The sequence below is a fragment of the Emydura macquarii genome, unplaced genomic scaffold, assembly GCF_026122565.2.
Source record: "Emydura macquarii macquarii isolate MOO-44397 ecotype Brisbane River unplaced genomic scaffold, CSIRO-AGI_Emac_v2 contig_2676, whole genome shotgun sequence".
In the NCBI taxonomy this organism is placed as follows: domain Eukaryota; kingdom Metazoa; phylum Chordata; order Testudines; family Chelidae; genus Emydura; species Emydura macquarii.
Genome location: NW_027132813.1, coordinates 42,175,083 through 42,191,515, shown reverse-complemented (window position 1 = coordinate 42,191,515; position 16,433 = coordinate 42,175,083).

Genomic DNA, 16,433 nt, shown 5'->3' with positions numbered 1-16,433 from the left:
GAAGACAGATTTACAATGCTATAAGTGGTAATTTGTGTGTTATAATTTGGTTAGTAATATCCTAATTTAATGTATTGAGAAAAGAAGAGGGATAGGCAAGTGGATTTTCTTGAGAAAATTTCTTCAGAAACCTAGGAAGGAAGGACACCAGCTCATATTTGTTGGGACGCTTTCTAGGATATCTCACCAGGAACATTTAGAAGAAATAAAAATCAAGTGAAACTGAGGGGGACACTATATTTTGAACAATATAGAAGGAGATTGACCTATCGCAGCCTCCAAGCTCTTCAAATAATGATTGGAGAGTATCTATGTGAAGAACAAAACACTTCACCTAAATTCTTTTTTGAGAATTGCCCTTTTGACCTTTATGTGCCTAGAGATTTGAGAGCCACGGTATTTCCAATCCCTACCTCCATTTCCATTTCCCTTCCCATGCCTCTTTTCCCTCCTCACCTACCGTACTGTATTCACTTTTTGTGTTTATAGATTAACCCATGGCTTTGTGTCCAGAATTGCTCAGCCTGGTCACTAGACTCTGTACCAGTTAAACCAACTCTGAAGATGGTCAGTCCAGTAAAGGGATGTGGGCTGTTTTAGGTGATTAGCACTGATATAAAATGAACTTCCATCTCTGACTCCAAACCTCCTCCTTCACTACGGTATGGCCATGGACATTACTACAGCTCCTAGTGTGTGGGAGGAAGAAAGGCTGGTGATGGAATCCCAGCCTTTCGAGGCTGGGATTCCAGAGGGCTGTGGGGGACTATCCCTGAATGCCCAGCTCCTCAGCCATTTCAGATCATTCAGCCAGGGACAGTTTCTTTGACCACTGTAGAATATAGATAGTAATGGGTTTTGTGCTTTAAGATAGAATAGTAAAGTATATAGCTTGGGAAAAGGGCTGGAAGGACCTGATAAAGGCAGTCTGGACGCTAGCACAGCACAAATAGCGGGCGAAAATAAGAATGGATGAGCTGATTGCAACTGAGCTGACCACAGCCGGTTGGGTAAAAACAGGAAGTGCCAACCTGGTCACCGTGAACATGTCACATGATGTAACCACATTGACCGCAAAAGTGACCCTGTTCACTGGTTGGTTACACACTGACCGCAAAAGTGACACTGTTCACTGGTTGGTTACATGCTGATCAGTTTGGGGGTACTTAAGTGTCAGTCGCACTTTGGACTGCAGCCCACTGGGATGCTCGGTAGCTGGACCGAGCCCTTCTATGAACCAGCAGCATCTGAGGGACGGCTAACACTTATCAGAGTCGACTCGGCCCAAGGGGCTTAGGGAAAGACGCGCTTTTTGGTAATATATGAAAGTACACTTGCTTTAAGATAACTAAGAGTTTGCAAGCGACCATCTGTCTGTAAACATGAGGCAATAAGTAGTGAAACTGTACAAACGACCATCTGTCTGTATAAGGTAACAAGAAGTTTACAAGCGACCATCTGTCTGTAAGCATAAGGAAATAAGTAATAGAATTGTGCACTATAAGAAATGAATACATGCATGGTAGAGTATTGGGCCTTTGTATCTTTTTCTGATTTTTTGTTTGTATTAGTTATGTCTATGTACTTTGTTCTTTACTAATGAATAAATAAATGAGCAATATTTCTTCGGTTGAAACCTTGTTCGCATTCTTGTTCAGTCATCCCTGTCCCTTGATCGAGGCAACTCCTCTGCTCTCGGAACCCCACAATCCTAGAGTAAAAGCCTCACTGACCGTTTTGGGTCCACAGCCACATGACCCATTCAGTCCCCAGCTAAGTGACAGCTCATAAAAAAAGCCTTCTTGCCTCCCCTGGGATGTCCGCAGTAATGCTACTGACCTCAGTACCTGGCTGCAGTTGCAAGTAGTCACCAGTTCCATTGCGGGGAAAGATTGAAGAGTTGTGTGGGCTGGGGAATGCAGCACTCTACTTACTCATTGCTGGAGGCCGTCACCTCCTGTTGGTTCTGGGAATTAGCTCTGCGAGGAGGATGCCTCTTCCTGCCATTGCACTCAGCCTCTCTTTCATGCCAGGAGCTGCTGCTTCCTCTTCAATACTTGGCCCTCCACCCGGGTCACTCAGCGGTTTCCCCTGCCAGGGTGTATCCAAGTCCCTTCTCACCAGCTGTCTCAGGCAGTCTCCCTTTCACTGCCCTGATGGTGCCACTTCCCCTGGGGTGGGCAGGGGAACCCAAGCCCACCCTATACTCTGGGTTCCAGCACAGGGACCCTCTAGTCAGCAGCTGAGGGCTGCTCCATTCTAGACCTTTCTGCCTTTCCTTACCATCTAGTACTCTTCCCTCTGCCCCTCCCCCGGGCTTGCCAGCCTCCCAGCTGTCCCCTCTGCCTCCAATTTCCTCTCTACACATCCAGCCCAGCTTGTTCCATCACAGCTAGGCTCCATCCCTGAGTCAGGGGATTGCTTAGCAACCTGATTCCTCTCATCTGTGGCCTGTGGGGTTAATCATCTACATTCACCCTTTCATAGGCAGTGTGGGGGTGAATACCCCATCACAGCACCATACAGGTCCTCACTACACAGCCCATACCTGCGCCACCAAGCAGTATCCCCATTGGGATGCAGAGCACAGCCTCTTGTGCAGCTGCTCACAGCAATGTCCGAGTCATCCCAGAAGTGCTGACATACCAGTTTCTTTTCAGCTGTGTTGAATACTGGGGCAGAGAAGACTCCTGGGTGTTTCTAATTCCCTAGCTACCAGATTTTGAGGTAGCAGGAACAGGTTAACCAAAAAAAAAAAAAAAAGTGGGTGGGGGGCAAAAGTAGTCATGATTCAGTAGTGTAGTATAATCTTACTCAACTCTGAAGTACAGTTCACAATATCCTGTATACTCATTCAATGAATTCTCTCCCACCTACAAAAATACTGCACTGTCAATGGAACAACATAGGACCATATGACTTGCCATAGTGGATCTGAGCAGCGATCCATTTATTCCAATATCCAGTCTCCAACAGTGGCCAGCCCCAGCTCCTTTAGAGGAAGGTGCAAGAGACCCTGCAGTTGGTAGTTGTGGAATAACTTGATCATAAGGAAAGTTTCCTTCTAATCTCCAGTAGTTAATGGTTGGTGTTTGCCCTAAAGCATATTAACAAGGGATTATTATTATTATTTTAATGGTCACTGGTTTCCAGTCTCAAAATTAAATTCCCTTTTCAAGGAAAGGACCAAAATGTGTGGTCTATTTACAAGCTTAACCAAGAACAAAAGACCAGGTATTAGCAAGTTCTTCGATGTTTTGTGACAGTGTTAAAAGGTCCGTGATCTAGCTGGAACTCTATTGAGAAAAAGTTGAGCACACTAAAGAATGGATAAGAGGTTAACCCCTTGGTATCAATGGGTTCAGGACTTCAGTAACTTTCATTTGATGGAGCTGGGCAATCTTTGACATTTTGCTCCAAGGGGTTAATTTGAAAAGGGATGAGAAGTCAGTTTCACTTACAACCATAGGTTTAACAATAGGGGAATGAAAATACTAGGTCACCTGGAGATCTGCCAGAGTGTGAAATTGTCTTTGAAAATACATTACTAGTCCAAGGTGAAAACTGTGGAGTTTTGAATATAATTATATTGGTGAAAGAGAGGAAATAAGGAAACAGCAGATACATTAAATTATTTTGCCTCTCTGCAAATAAGTGGATAGCAAGAGAATCACACCTACATGTAATGAAAGATGATCATTGCAGAACTGTGCATTTAACCTCCAAAATAATGGGGATTAAAAGATTATGTACTTCTAAAAGGACTTTTTGTAGGGAACAGAGAAACTAAGCATAGTTAGAGAGACACAGAGAAATCACAGACCAGGCTCTTAGAGATAATTTGTGTGGAAGTCTTAGAAAATGATTGGCAAATTCATACAGATGAGCATTTAGATGAGCACATCTTCACTGAGGATATACAGAGGCTTGGGGAAGAGAAAGGTGTGACTCGAGCTGTCTGGTACTGTCAGGTTAGACTAGGGATGCAGCGAAAGCTTAGCCCCCATAGAATGAGGATACAGAATCAACTCCTGTCTCTCCCTTCCACCAGCTCTTTCACTGCCCCAGCCCTTCTTCCCTTTCCAGTTTCTTTTACTCTAGTCGTCACATAGCTCCCACTAGAAGCACTGAAAAAGACAGTCTCCCACTCTGAGGAGCTTGAGAGCAACCTGCTTCCCGAGAATTGGCTTCTTCAGGTCTGAGACACACAGAGATCATGCAAGTTTTGCATCATACCTGTCTTCTGCTGCTCCTGCTAGTCAGGCTGATACAAATGTCAGGGAGTGACAGAAGATGAAGGCCAAGAAAGTTTCCCAAGCAGTTTGTGGGAGGTAAGGCAGGGAGGGACTGACTACGTAGGGTTACTTTGACCCACCTTCTTCCTGCCACAGTGCCCTCTACAGCAGCAGGTCCAAACTTCTTGATGGATTTAGGGTATCATGGCTACCCCACCCCCATTGATCCATTCTCTGGCTTCTCTCTTCCCAGGCCAAAATACAACTGTGCAGCTTCCCCCGACCACTGGGGAAATTGGCCACTTCTCATGAGTTGAAATGCCTCCACAATTGCCATTGTGTTAAGAGTTCAGCACAATGTTGATAAGCTCCTTATCACATGCTCGGATACTATAGTGATGGGGACCATATTAGTACTGTCCTCAAGGACACTATGTGTTTTGTGATCTCCACATGATCACCAAACACAAATCATGTTGGGAGCAGCCTTTTGTGTGAGAACAGTCCTTCAGCACCAGAAGGGAAACCATCTCTTCTCCTTCTTCCATACATCACCTATTACTTTGGTAAACCATTTCCCCCACACCTCTCATTCACTTTTAATATACCTCCTTGTATTTCATTATCAAATTTACATACATTTCAATATTACTATGAATTTTTTTCTTCATATTTCCATCCCAGCCAATATTCAGCTTTCTGTACTTAAATTGGGACCACTAATCATGCTGAAAATTGACTAGGATTGATAATACTTTTTTTTTTCCAAAGTGAAAATAATTAGATAGCCCAGCACTGAGCACTTTCATTGTGTCTTTTAATTAATCAAAAGTTTTAAAGTGCAATTGTGTAGTAATTTTTTTAACAGAATACGACTTCACTTAAACAGAAAAATGTGAATGATATTGGGGAGCTGTTTAAGAATATTTTATTATATACCCATAAAGCCAAAATCAAGGAAGAAAGCCAAACTGGTTTTTTAAAAATCAATCTGGTTTAGCGGGAAGTGAAAGTATGTATAACAAATAAAAAAAGCCTCCAAACCCACACATAGCAATTAGAAGAAAGGACAGGTTGAGACTAGTGACTATAAACCAAAAGGCTCAGAAATGTAGAAAACTGAGAAGGGAAGCAAAAGGACATAAGAAGAATTCTATGGCCAGCAGAATTAAGGATAAAGAGTTTTTTAAAAGTATTTTAGGAACAAAAGGAATCCTTATCAGTGATATTAGTCCATTACTAGACGGAAATGGTAGAATTGCCAATAGTAATGCAGAAGAGGCAGAAGTGTTCAGTATATATTTCTGTTCTATATTTGGGAAGATGCCAGATGATGTATTCATATCATATGGTAATGAGGAAATACTTTCCATACCAACAGTAACTAAGGATGATGTTAAACAACAGCAACTAAATCTAGACATTTTTAATTGAGCAGTTCTGGATAACTTGCATCCAACAGTTTTAAAAGTGCTGGCCAAGGACCACTAATGTTGATGTTCAGTAAGTCTTGGAACACTGGGGAAGTTTCAGAGGACTGGAAGAGAGCTAATATTGCGCCAATAGGATAAATTATAAGACAGGTAATTATAAGAAAGTCTACTTGACTGTGATCCCAGGAAATTTAATGAAACTGATGATACTGGACTTGATTAAAAATATATTTAATGCCACTCAGCATGGGGTTATGGAAAATAATCTTGTCAAACTAACAAAATACTTTTAAAAAAAAATGTGATTACAAGTTTGGTTGATACAAGTTTGGTCTGATGTAACAGACTTCTGTAAGGCTTTTGACTTGGTACTGTAACTAAAATGGTACAAAAGCAACATGACAAATATTAAATGAATTGAAAACTGGCTAAATGACAAGTGTCAAAATATAACTGTACCCAGGGAAGCATTATTGTGCGGGTCTGTTCCAGAAGGATTCTGCAGGGATCAGTTATTTGCCCTATGCCATTTAACATTTTTATCAATGTCCTAGAAGAAAACTTAAAATCTTTACTGATAAAGTTTTCAGATGACACAAAGAGTAGGGAAGTGGTAAATAATGAAGAGGACAGGTCACTGATACAGAGAAATCTGGCTTGCTTGGTAAACTGGGCACAAGCAAACAATATGCATTTTTAAATGGGCCAAATGTAAAATCATACGTCTAGGAACAAAGAAAGTAGGCCTTATTTATAGGGCAGGGAACTCTATCCTGTGAAGCAGGAACTCTGAAAAGGACTTGGAGGTCCTGGTAGATAATCAGCTGAACATGAGCTTCCAGTGAGGTGCTGTGACCAAAAGAGCTAACGTGATCCTTGGGTGTACAAATAGGGGAATATAGAGTAGGAGTAGGAAATATTACCCATGTATTTGGCACTGGTATGACCTCTACTGGAATACTGTGTCCAGTTCTGGTGTGTGCACTTTAAGGCAGGACATTGGTAAACTGGAGAGGGTTCAAAGAACAGCCACAAGAATGATTAAAGGACTAGAAAACATGTGTTATAGCAATAGACTCAGGGAGGTCTATTCTGTTTAGTTTAACAAAGAGAAGGTTATGGGATGACTTGGTCACAGTCTGTAGGTACTCTATAAGTACAGGGAACACAAATGTGGTAATAACTCTCCATTTTAGCAGACAATGGTAAAACAAGATCCAATGGCTAGAAACTGAAGCCAGACAAATTTAGATTAGAAATAAGGTGCAACTTTTTAATAGTGAGGGTAATTAACTATTGGAACAATTTACCAAGGGTTGTGGTGGAATATCCATTGCTGGAGATTCAGCATCCAGACTGGATGGTTTTCTAGAAGATATGCTCTAGTTCTATCACAGCTATTCAACTTGAACAAGCAATGAATTCAGGGAAGTCCTACTGTCTCTGTCATGCTGGAAGTTAGCCTAGATGATCACAATGTTACTTCAAGAGTCATGGAAATATAGGGCTGGAAAGGACCTCGAAAGGTCATCAAGTGCAGTCCCTGTGCTGAGGAAGGATCAAGAAAACCTAGACCCTACCTGTCAGGTGTTTGTCCAACCTGTTTTTTAAAACCTCAAATATGTGAATTCTACAACCTCCCTTGGAAGCCTATTGCAGAGCTTAACTACTCTTATAGTTAGTCTGCAGCAAGGGAGAATTAGGTTAGATATTAGGAAAAAGCTTCCTAAGCCCATTACTACTTCTCCTACTTTCAGTGGACATGGAGAACAAATGATCACATGCCTCTTTATAGCAGCTTTTAACATATTTGAAGGTTTATCAGGTTCCACCTTCAGTTTTCTTTTCTCAAGACTAAACATATCCAGTTTTTTTTTTTTACCTTTCCTCATAGGTCAGCTTTTCTAAACCTTTTTATCATTTTTGTTGCTTTCCACTGGGTTGCCTCCAATTTGTCCATGCAACCCTTCTGACAGGTGGAGCCAGCAACAACAAAGGTTGGGGTCAATATCTAGCTTTTCTTAACAATACAAAACAGAACTGGCTTGGGTCCCACCCAGTAATCTGGGAAAACTAACCACCACCCATGGGTGCCTCTAAGAGGCAATATTTCCCTCTTGCAAGGACTAAGTCTGTGTACAACAAAAGAAAAGTATTGTTAAAAGGGAAAGGGAACCCAGCATTAATCTGGGAAAACACCACAACTGTGATTCAAAAGAATGTACTATAGGCAACACCCCCTCCCTCCCCACAGCACATTGAACAGTGTCCTTTGCCTCAGTTTCCCACCTTGCAGTGTGAAAGTTTGAAGAACAAATTCCCTTTAACTCCCTTTTTCCATTGCACCCCACTGACAATTGCTCGTCTTTGGTCAGCAAAGACCCAGGGTTCAGAGGTGCATTCACATGGGTTCACCTTCGACCCCCGAAAGGCGAGGAGAGGAGCATTGAACAATGCCTCTGACGCTGCTGCTGCCTCTGCAACTGGCTCACTGCTGCTGCTATCACTGCTGCCGCTTAGTTTGGCCACTGTTAACACTTCCTACTCACTGTTCTGCACTGCCACATTCTGAAATTCTATCACTTAGTCTAGTTCTTAGTTATTTCAGGGGGAATAAAGAACTTCTCAACTGAGTCCAATCAGTTTGGTCTTTGAACACTGGAGAGGGGAGGATCAAATGGTGTCTAGGTGGAGTCCACAGCCCCTCTCCTTGTTACCGGGATCTGGCTGTCTGCTTAGCAAGTGAGGTTCAGTTTAAGGTGACCCCCCTCAATCAGCGCATGCTAACAATAGTTCCTCTGCCCTCTTGTTCATACATTACGGATAACAGTATTTCATAACCCCTATTAAAGTGAAATGTAACCCAAAGCCAGCCAGAATTGATCACTTCAGTAAAGCAGCTCTGGCTGCTGAACATGTAGGCAGAATAGGCATGTCTATGCAAATACAATCTGCTCCTGAAGTCTTCTCCCCGAGTTCATCACTTAGATGTCAGGGGAGAGCTCATTCAGACTCTGCTTACATCACATCTTGCCTAAAGTGTGGCACTCAGAGTTGGACACACTACTCTAATTGAGGGCTCACAACACCAAACAGAGTGGGACAATGACCTTCCATGTCTTACATAAAATACTCCCGTTCACACACCCCGGAATGATATTAGTCTTTCCCACAGCTGCATGATATTGTCAACTCACACTGAAGTTGTGATCCACTCTAATCTCCCCAGCTCCTTTCAGCACTATTACATCTTAGCCAATTATTTCTCATTTGTAGTTATGCATTTGATTTCACCTTCCTAAGCGAAGTACTCTGCACGTGTCTTTACTGAATTTCATCTTGTTCAATTCAGACCAATTCTCCAATTTGTCAAGGTCATTTTGAATTCTAATCCTGTCTTCCAAAGTGCTAGCAACCCCTCCAGCCTGATGTCATCTGCAAATTTTATAAGCACACTTGCCACTCCATTATCCAAGTCTTTATTGAAAATATTGAATAGTACCGGACCCAAGACTGATCCCTGCAGGATCCCACTAGATAAACCCTCCCAGTTTGACAGTGAACCATTAATAACAACTCTTCAAGTACCATCTGTCAACCAGTTGTGCACCTGCCTTACAGTAATTCCCTGGTGACCATATTTCCCTAATTTGCTTATGAGAATGTCTTGTGAGGCTGTGTCAAAAAGCCTTACTAATAAGATTTAACAAGTCTACAGTTCCCCCCGCCATCCACTGGATTTATAATCTACTGATCTCTGTCTCATCTTTCCAGCATAAAACCTATTTAAAACTTTAACAGGTTTATATGAATCTCTATGGATAGTAATTCCATGCTTGAATAATAAGAACATAGCAGTAGGGATATACTACCGACCACCAGACCAGGATGGTGATAGCGACTGTGCAATGCTCAGGGAGATTTGAGAGGCTATAAAAATAAAAAACTCAATAATATTGAGGGATTTCAACTATTCCCATATTGACTGAGTACGTATCAGCTCAGAACGGGATGCAGAGATAAAGTTTCTTGACACTTTAAATGATTGCTTCTTGGAGCAGCTAGTCCTGAAACCCACAAAAGGAGAAGCAATTCTTGATTTAGCCCTAAGTGGAGCACAGAATCTGGTGTAAGAGATCAATACAGCTGAACTGCTTGGTAATAAGATAATAAAATTTAACATACCTGTAGGGGGGAAACACCAAAGCAGCCCACCATGGTAGTGTTTAATTTCAGAAAGAGGAACTACACAAAAATAAGGAAGTTAGTTAAACAGAAATTAAAAGGTACAGTGCCAAAAGTGAAATCCCTGCAAGCTGCATGGAAACTTTTTAAAGACACCATAATAGAGGCTCAATTTAAATGTATACTCCAAATTAAAAAACATAGTAAGAGGACCCAAAAAAGTGCCACTGTAGCTAAAGAACAAGGTAAAAGAAGCAGTTAGAGGCGAAATGGCTTCCTTTAAAAAGTGGAAGTTAAATCCTATTGAGGAAGATAGAAAGGAGCATAAACTCTGGCAGGTGAAGTGTAACAATATAATTAGGAAGGCCAAAAAAGAATTTGAAGAACAGCTAGCCAAAAACTCAAAAAGTAACAGCAAAATTTTTTTTTTAAGTACAACAGAAGCAGGAAGCCTGCTAAACAAGCAGTGGGGCCACTAGACGATTGAGATGCTAAAGGAGAACTCAAGGATAAGACCATTGCAGAGAAACTAAATGAATTCTTTGCATCAGTCTTCATGACTGAGGATGTGACGGAGATTCCCAAACCAGAGTCATTCTTTTTAGGTGACAAATCTGAGGAACTGTCCCTGATTGAGGTGCCATTAGAAGAGGTTTTGGAACAAATGGATAAACTAAACAGTAATAAGTCACCAGGACCAGATGGTGTCCACCCAAGAGGTCTGAAGGAACTCAAATGTGAAATTGCAGAACTACTAACTGTGGTATGCAACCTATCATTTAAATCAGCTTCTGTACCAGATGGCTGGAGGATAGTTAATGTGATGCCAATTTTTAAAAAAGGTTCCAGCGGCGATCCTGGTATTTACAGGCCAGTAAACCTAACTTCAATACCAAGCAAATTGGTTTGGGGAAACTTTTTGACTAGGAGGTGAGGGGTATCAGTAGCAACTGTCCTTGGGGGTAGGGGAGATTAAAATTGGGAGAAGCTTTTGCGCAATGTTCTTCACCAGGGAGAAAGTCTCCCTCTTATAGTCCATCTTCCCCACCCCCAGGCAGTGACAGGGGTCATTTAAAAGAGTCACTTCACTCACTCTGGTATTTGACAAATACCACACCAAGCTATGCAGACATAGGCAGCAATGCGAATAGGTGGCTGCCAGGGCCTGGAGCATGACACCTAGGGAGCATGACTGGCAGGCACCCACTCCAAGACTGTGTATTACTAGTGTGGCAAACGGCCGGCTCCAGCCTAGTGGGTCTCATGCTCTTGCCTCTCATAGTGGGCCAGGGCGTCTCCAGTCACCCCGTCTTCCCCAAGGAGGAGGGTAGGGACCCCGGGTCCACCTGCTCCTCCGGGTCCCAGCCAAGGGCCCTATGAGAAGCAGCTATGTGCTGCTGGTAGCATGTTCCAAACCGCAATTTCTTCCCCTGGGCTAGCTTCCCCCCTCCTTCTATCCTTCTGGCTTCTTGAGCTTCGTACCTTCCTCCTGTCTGCTCCTCCACACAACTCAGCACTCCTGTGAAGTGCACTGCACTCCTATTCCTCCAGCTCACACCCTGTCTGTCTGGAGCAGAAGGTTTTTATGAAGCACCTGGCTGGCCCTTAATTGGCCTCAGCTGCTCCTAATTGCCCCCTAGTGACTCTTAGCTAGTCTGCAGGGAACAGAGCACTGAGCATTCTGGGCTTTATATACCTGCCTTCGAGCACTCTCCTACTGCCTTCTGCCCTCGCTATATCACACTAGGTACATCTACACTAGTGACTCTACATACGTCCATGTGCTTGGCTGTGCCATAAACCCCTATTGCCCATACCTAAACCCCAGAAACATGTCTGAAGGGGAGCAGAGGGTGAGTAAGCTAGCCCGTCAGCATGTATGTGCGTGGCCCCACAACCAAGCCAATTTGCAGTGTGGGTAGGGGCAAAGGGCGTGTACTAGGTCTCAAGTTTCAATGATCCTCCACCTACTTTCCTACAATGCACTGAACCCTTTTCTTCCTGACTCTTACCCAAGCTATAAAGGTCCCTGTCCCCCCATTTTTTCCATTAGTAGTGTGCTGCACTGACTGCTTCAGAACAGATTTCTGCTGCACTCTTTATCGATCAACACAGCTGAGAACAGATCCTGCTCCAAGAGCCGCCAGTTGGTTTGCTGACCGCACCCGAGTGCTGATCAGTGGGTGGCTGGAGTACACAGTCCTCCATTAGCATCTCCCAGAGCAGCTGGAAAATACACCTGTCCTGGGAAATTTCAGGGAGGCTGGAGCAGGTGAGCCTTCAGCAGACTCTGACCCAGTGCCAAGAACGCATGAAGTACATGAGGCTACTGTACAGGAGGGCAAAAGACTCCAACGGTCGCTATGCCCCTTCTACAACGAGCTTGATGGGATGGTGTCAATGGCTCCCAGTACAGAGGCTGAAGTGGCTCACAATCCTCTCCCTGAACCCCGGTGGCCTCATTATCCAAGGGAATGCTGCTGACAGCAGGAACCATGGAGGATGCCCTGGAAGATGAGGCGCATATGATTTTGCACCTCTACTTGGAGAAGCAAAAGGCACATCCCTTACACAAAGGCTACTCCCTCCAAATTTCAAGACCGTGATTCAAAGCTGGGGGGGCGGGGTCTAGAGCTTCTCAGCAAAACTGCACATTTGGTTTTTAAAAAAACATGGGCAAAAGAATGGGTTTTTTCCCCCAAACTAATTCTTGAAAAAGGCTTAACCATTTTTATGGAAACGTAAAAATAAAATAAATAAATAAATAGATCAACCTGAGGAAGATGCACAGCATGGAAAATGTCAGCCTGGATGGTCAAAATTTGGCAAAGTTATGTGCAACTGACCACAGAGTGTTATAATGGCAAGTGCTGGGCAGCATTAATTGCAGGCATTACAACGGATGTTAAGTTAAAAAACAAAAGCATGGCATGAAACCCTGGCCTCTAACGTCAATAGCCAGGATTTCACCCAAGTGCTTTCATTTTTGAAAGCACTAAAAAGATTCTTGGATGAAAGGTACTGTAAATGTATTCATAATTATACAGTAAAAAATATCACATTTTTTCTGAGCGGTTCAATTTGCCAGAGAGTAGCTGGACTTTGATTGTTTCCTTTATTGAAGTGGCAAAAGTATCCAAAAAGTGGCCATGTTATGTAACAGCCAAACAATTAAAAAAAAAAAAATGCAACCACCCTCATTGGTTTAGTTCACATACAATTAATTGTAACAGAGCCATGGTCCCCCAGAGCTTTACAACTGTCACTAGAATGTCACACAAAGTCAGTTTCTCTAGACTATGCACTGTCACTGCAACAGAAAGGAAAAAATGAGGTCAGTTATCTCCTAAGGTGCAGGCCACTACAACTTGGGCTAAATGAGAATCTTCTTTGGCGGTAGCAGCATTTTGGCTTTACATTACATTTATTCTCTCCAATAGAGAAGGCAGTGCTAGAACACATAGCAGCCAGTCCATTGTAACATTATAACTACAATATGTAAAAATGTTAGCTATATACTGCATCTTGTAGTGAGACCAGCAGTAAGTGTAGACAAATTTCAAATCTTCACCACACTTATTACCGAAATATTGACTATTAGTCATGTGAGCATCATGTAGAATTGACTGCAGGTAATTTTTGACCAAGGTGTTAACTGGAACTTCTGGACAATAAATGGGGCACAAGTAGAGAAGAAAGCAGTCTTCTTAAATTGAATGGTACAATTAAGGACAATAGAAAGACCTTAATGTAAAGAGAATTCTTCCCATATTCTTACAGAATGTGTATCACATACCTTCAAAATTCAACATATTCTCCTAACATGTCCTCATAGTAGTTGCATAATAGATAATTATATTCTAGACTGTGAATTTCTAAGACATATGGATGAGGATATGTGTCATCAAAAATGTGCCCTCATTTACAGATTTAGTTGCCAGAAACAATCCATTTTGACAGATTGATAGCCTATATTCAGGCTTGATTTTACAAGTTGCCAAGCAACTCCTGGGAGGAGCTGAGCAGTGAACTCCCACTTACTTCAAAGTAAATTGAGTGAACACAGTAACTCCATGGAGGCACTTATGACTTCTCAGCATCTGACCTCTACTCGCATAAGCATTTCCACATGTCTCTGATGACGTACTCCCAAGACATACATGAATGGATATTTTGAGGAGACCAGTTTCCAAGCTATTTATCATTAAAAACTGACATGGAAACTTCGTTTTCAATTTATCATCCACAGTTTGTTAATTAATGGTACCTAAAGGAGAAATGGAAATAATCAGAATCGACAGATTCAGATACAGGATCACTAGACGTCTACCACTTTTTAGAGGGCTTACATGAGGAACCGTCCCTCTTGTCCTTATGGAAGTGCTTATGACTCCCTTCACCATTTGCTCTGGCTCTGTTCTCTAGTGTCTCTCTGAGCTGGAGGGAGGCAGAATTCTTAGAGCCGCTTAAGATGAAGAAGGGTCACTTCTACCTTCCTCAGGCAGATGTACATGGGGTTTTTCCGCTCAGAGGTTGTTCCCACCTCCATTGCTTCCTCTATGAGGAACTTACTCAGGCAAAATTCCCTAGACTATTTGGTCCTACTCGGGAACAAGCTGCAGATACGGCACCTGTAAGAGTTTTGTGGTAGACTTTGATAAGGTGCAGCTTGTGGTACATATCACAGGCATACTCCCTGCAATGGGTGGAGGGTCGGAAGGCGGGGGGGTATGGAAATAGCTTCCTGCCTCAGAGGGGGGTTCCAAGATAAGAAACCAGGCCCCAATTCAACTAATTCCCAACTAACTGTACTAAGAGATTATAAAAATGTTTTAGAACAGCTTACAGTGAGAAGCCCAAGAAGTCAGCACGGACACTGAAGCTTCAGCGTAGATCACAAGCGGTAATTAAGATGGCGGTGGTCTGGGAGTCCTTTTTATTCCGTTGGTGAAGATGATGAGAGCAGGGTGCACACGCAGACCACATGGACACTTCTAAAGAAAATTGTTCAGTCCTGGTCACATGCACAACCCTGAAGTTCACTACACATAGGGACAATCACTTGAAGAATACACATTATACAGGATCTTTCATGTTCTGAGTGCTTTACAAACAATATCTACTTCCTGGTTCAATGCTCTAACCAGGTTTCTCAGATATTACAGTGATGAAGGCTGGAGATGGATATAGGCAGAAAAGCATCATGGCCTGATTTTCAGAGGTGATGTGCAACCCAGTCTCCCATTGAAGCCAATGTGAACAGAATGTGCTCAGCACTTTTGAAAATCAAGCAGTTTGAGTTTTTACAGAGCAGTTCTTAAAGCCCTCATTGTTGCAATGTTCAACAGGACGGAGAAAAAAAAATCATGCTTCTGACCATACACCTCAGCCTCTAATGGTCCAGATGTAGAATGAAAGAGAAATAGTGATGCAGAAGTTTTAAAAAATCAGTGGGATGAATTTATTCATAACAATCTACATTTTATGTCCTCATTTTTTAGATTAAGCTTTTCTGATGTAAATAGTTTGCAATACTGAAAAGTGAAAAAGCTGGTTTGTGCAGAAAGCAGTTAAATGTGGGTCTAAACCAGGGGTAGTCGATAGGCGGTCTGCAGGCCAAATCCGGACTGCCGGACGCTTTTGAATGGACCACAAAATCCATTTGGTTACTTATTATTTTTTAAATTTTCCCAGGAGTCTGGACCTTGACTATACCTTGACCAAGAAATTTGGACCTGGAGAAAAAATAATTGACTACCCTCATCTAAATTATGAGACAATTAGATAGGAGGCATGGAACTGACAGATTATTTGCAGAATGGCTCTTGTCAGATGTTAAATATAGTGGAGAACCATACAGGAATGCTCATGGGAAAGTACAATGGCCCTAGGAGCTGTAACATGGGAGACCTTTGGAGATTCAAAGGTTCGAACGATGAGAAATGATCAATGAAATTAGGTTCCATTCTTTCTTATAATCATTTTTCTGAAATAATGCATATAAAAAAATGTTCCAAATTCTTCTAAATAGTACAAAAAAGAAAACAAAAGGAAATTATCTTAAATTTAGGAAGCATGAGAATGAGTTATTCAGGCTAGATTGTGTTTTGTAAAGATTGAAGGAGATATCAAAAGGATCTGCAAAGCAACTTGAAAAAGTCTGTAGTGCTATAGTAACTCCAGAAACTCCTGCCAATTTTGTTTTTTAAAAAATACTGTTGAATCTGTGCATGAACACACAAGCTACACTAGAGGGAGTTGATACGTGTTTGCTGTTATCATGGCATTTGGGAAATATAGAGGTGTTTACGAAGAGAACAAAATTATGTGGAAGAAAATGGAAAAAACAGGGACTACTACAGATGCTGTAGTATTTTGTTGCTAAGCTGTTTTATGCACCACAGATGAAATACCATACATGCTATTCCAACATCGTTCTTCTCTTTTATTAGATGTTAATGAGAACCTTTGCACATTTCATAAAGTATTTTTTAAATTCAATCTGTAAAAGACAAAAAAAAAATCATTTAAAAGTTACTATATGCAATCTAGTATTTTTTGCTATGTTTGAACATGTTTA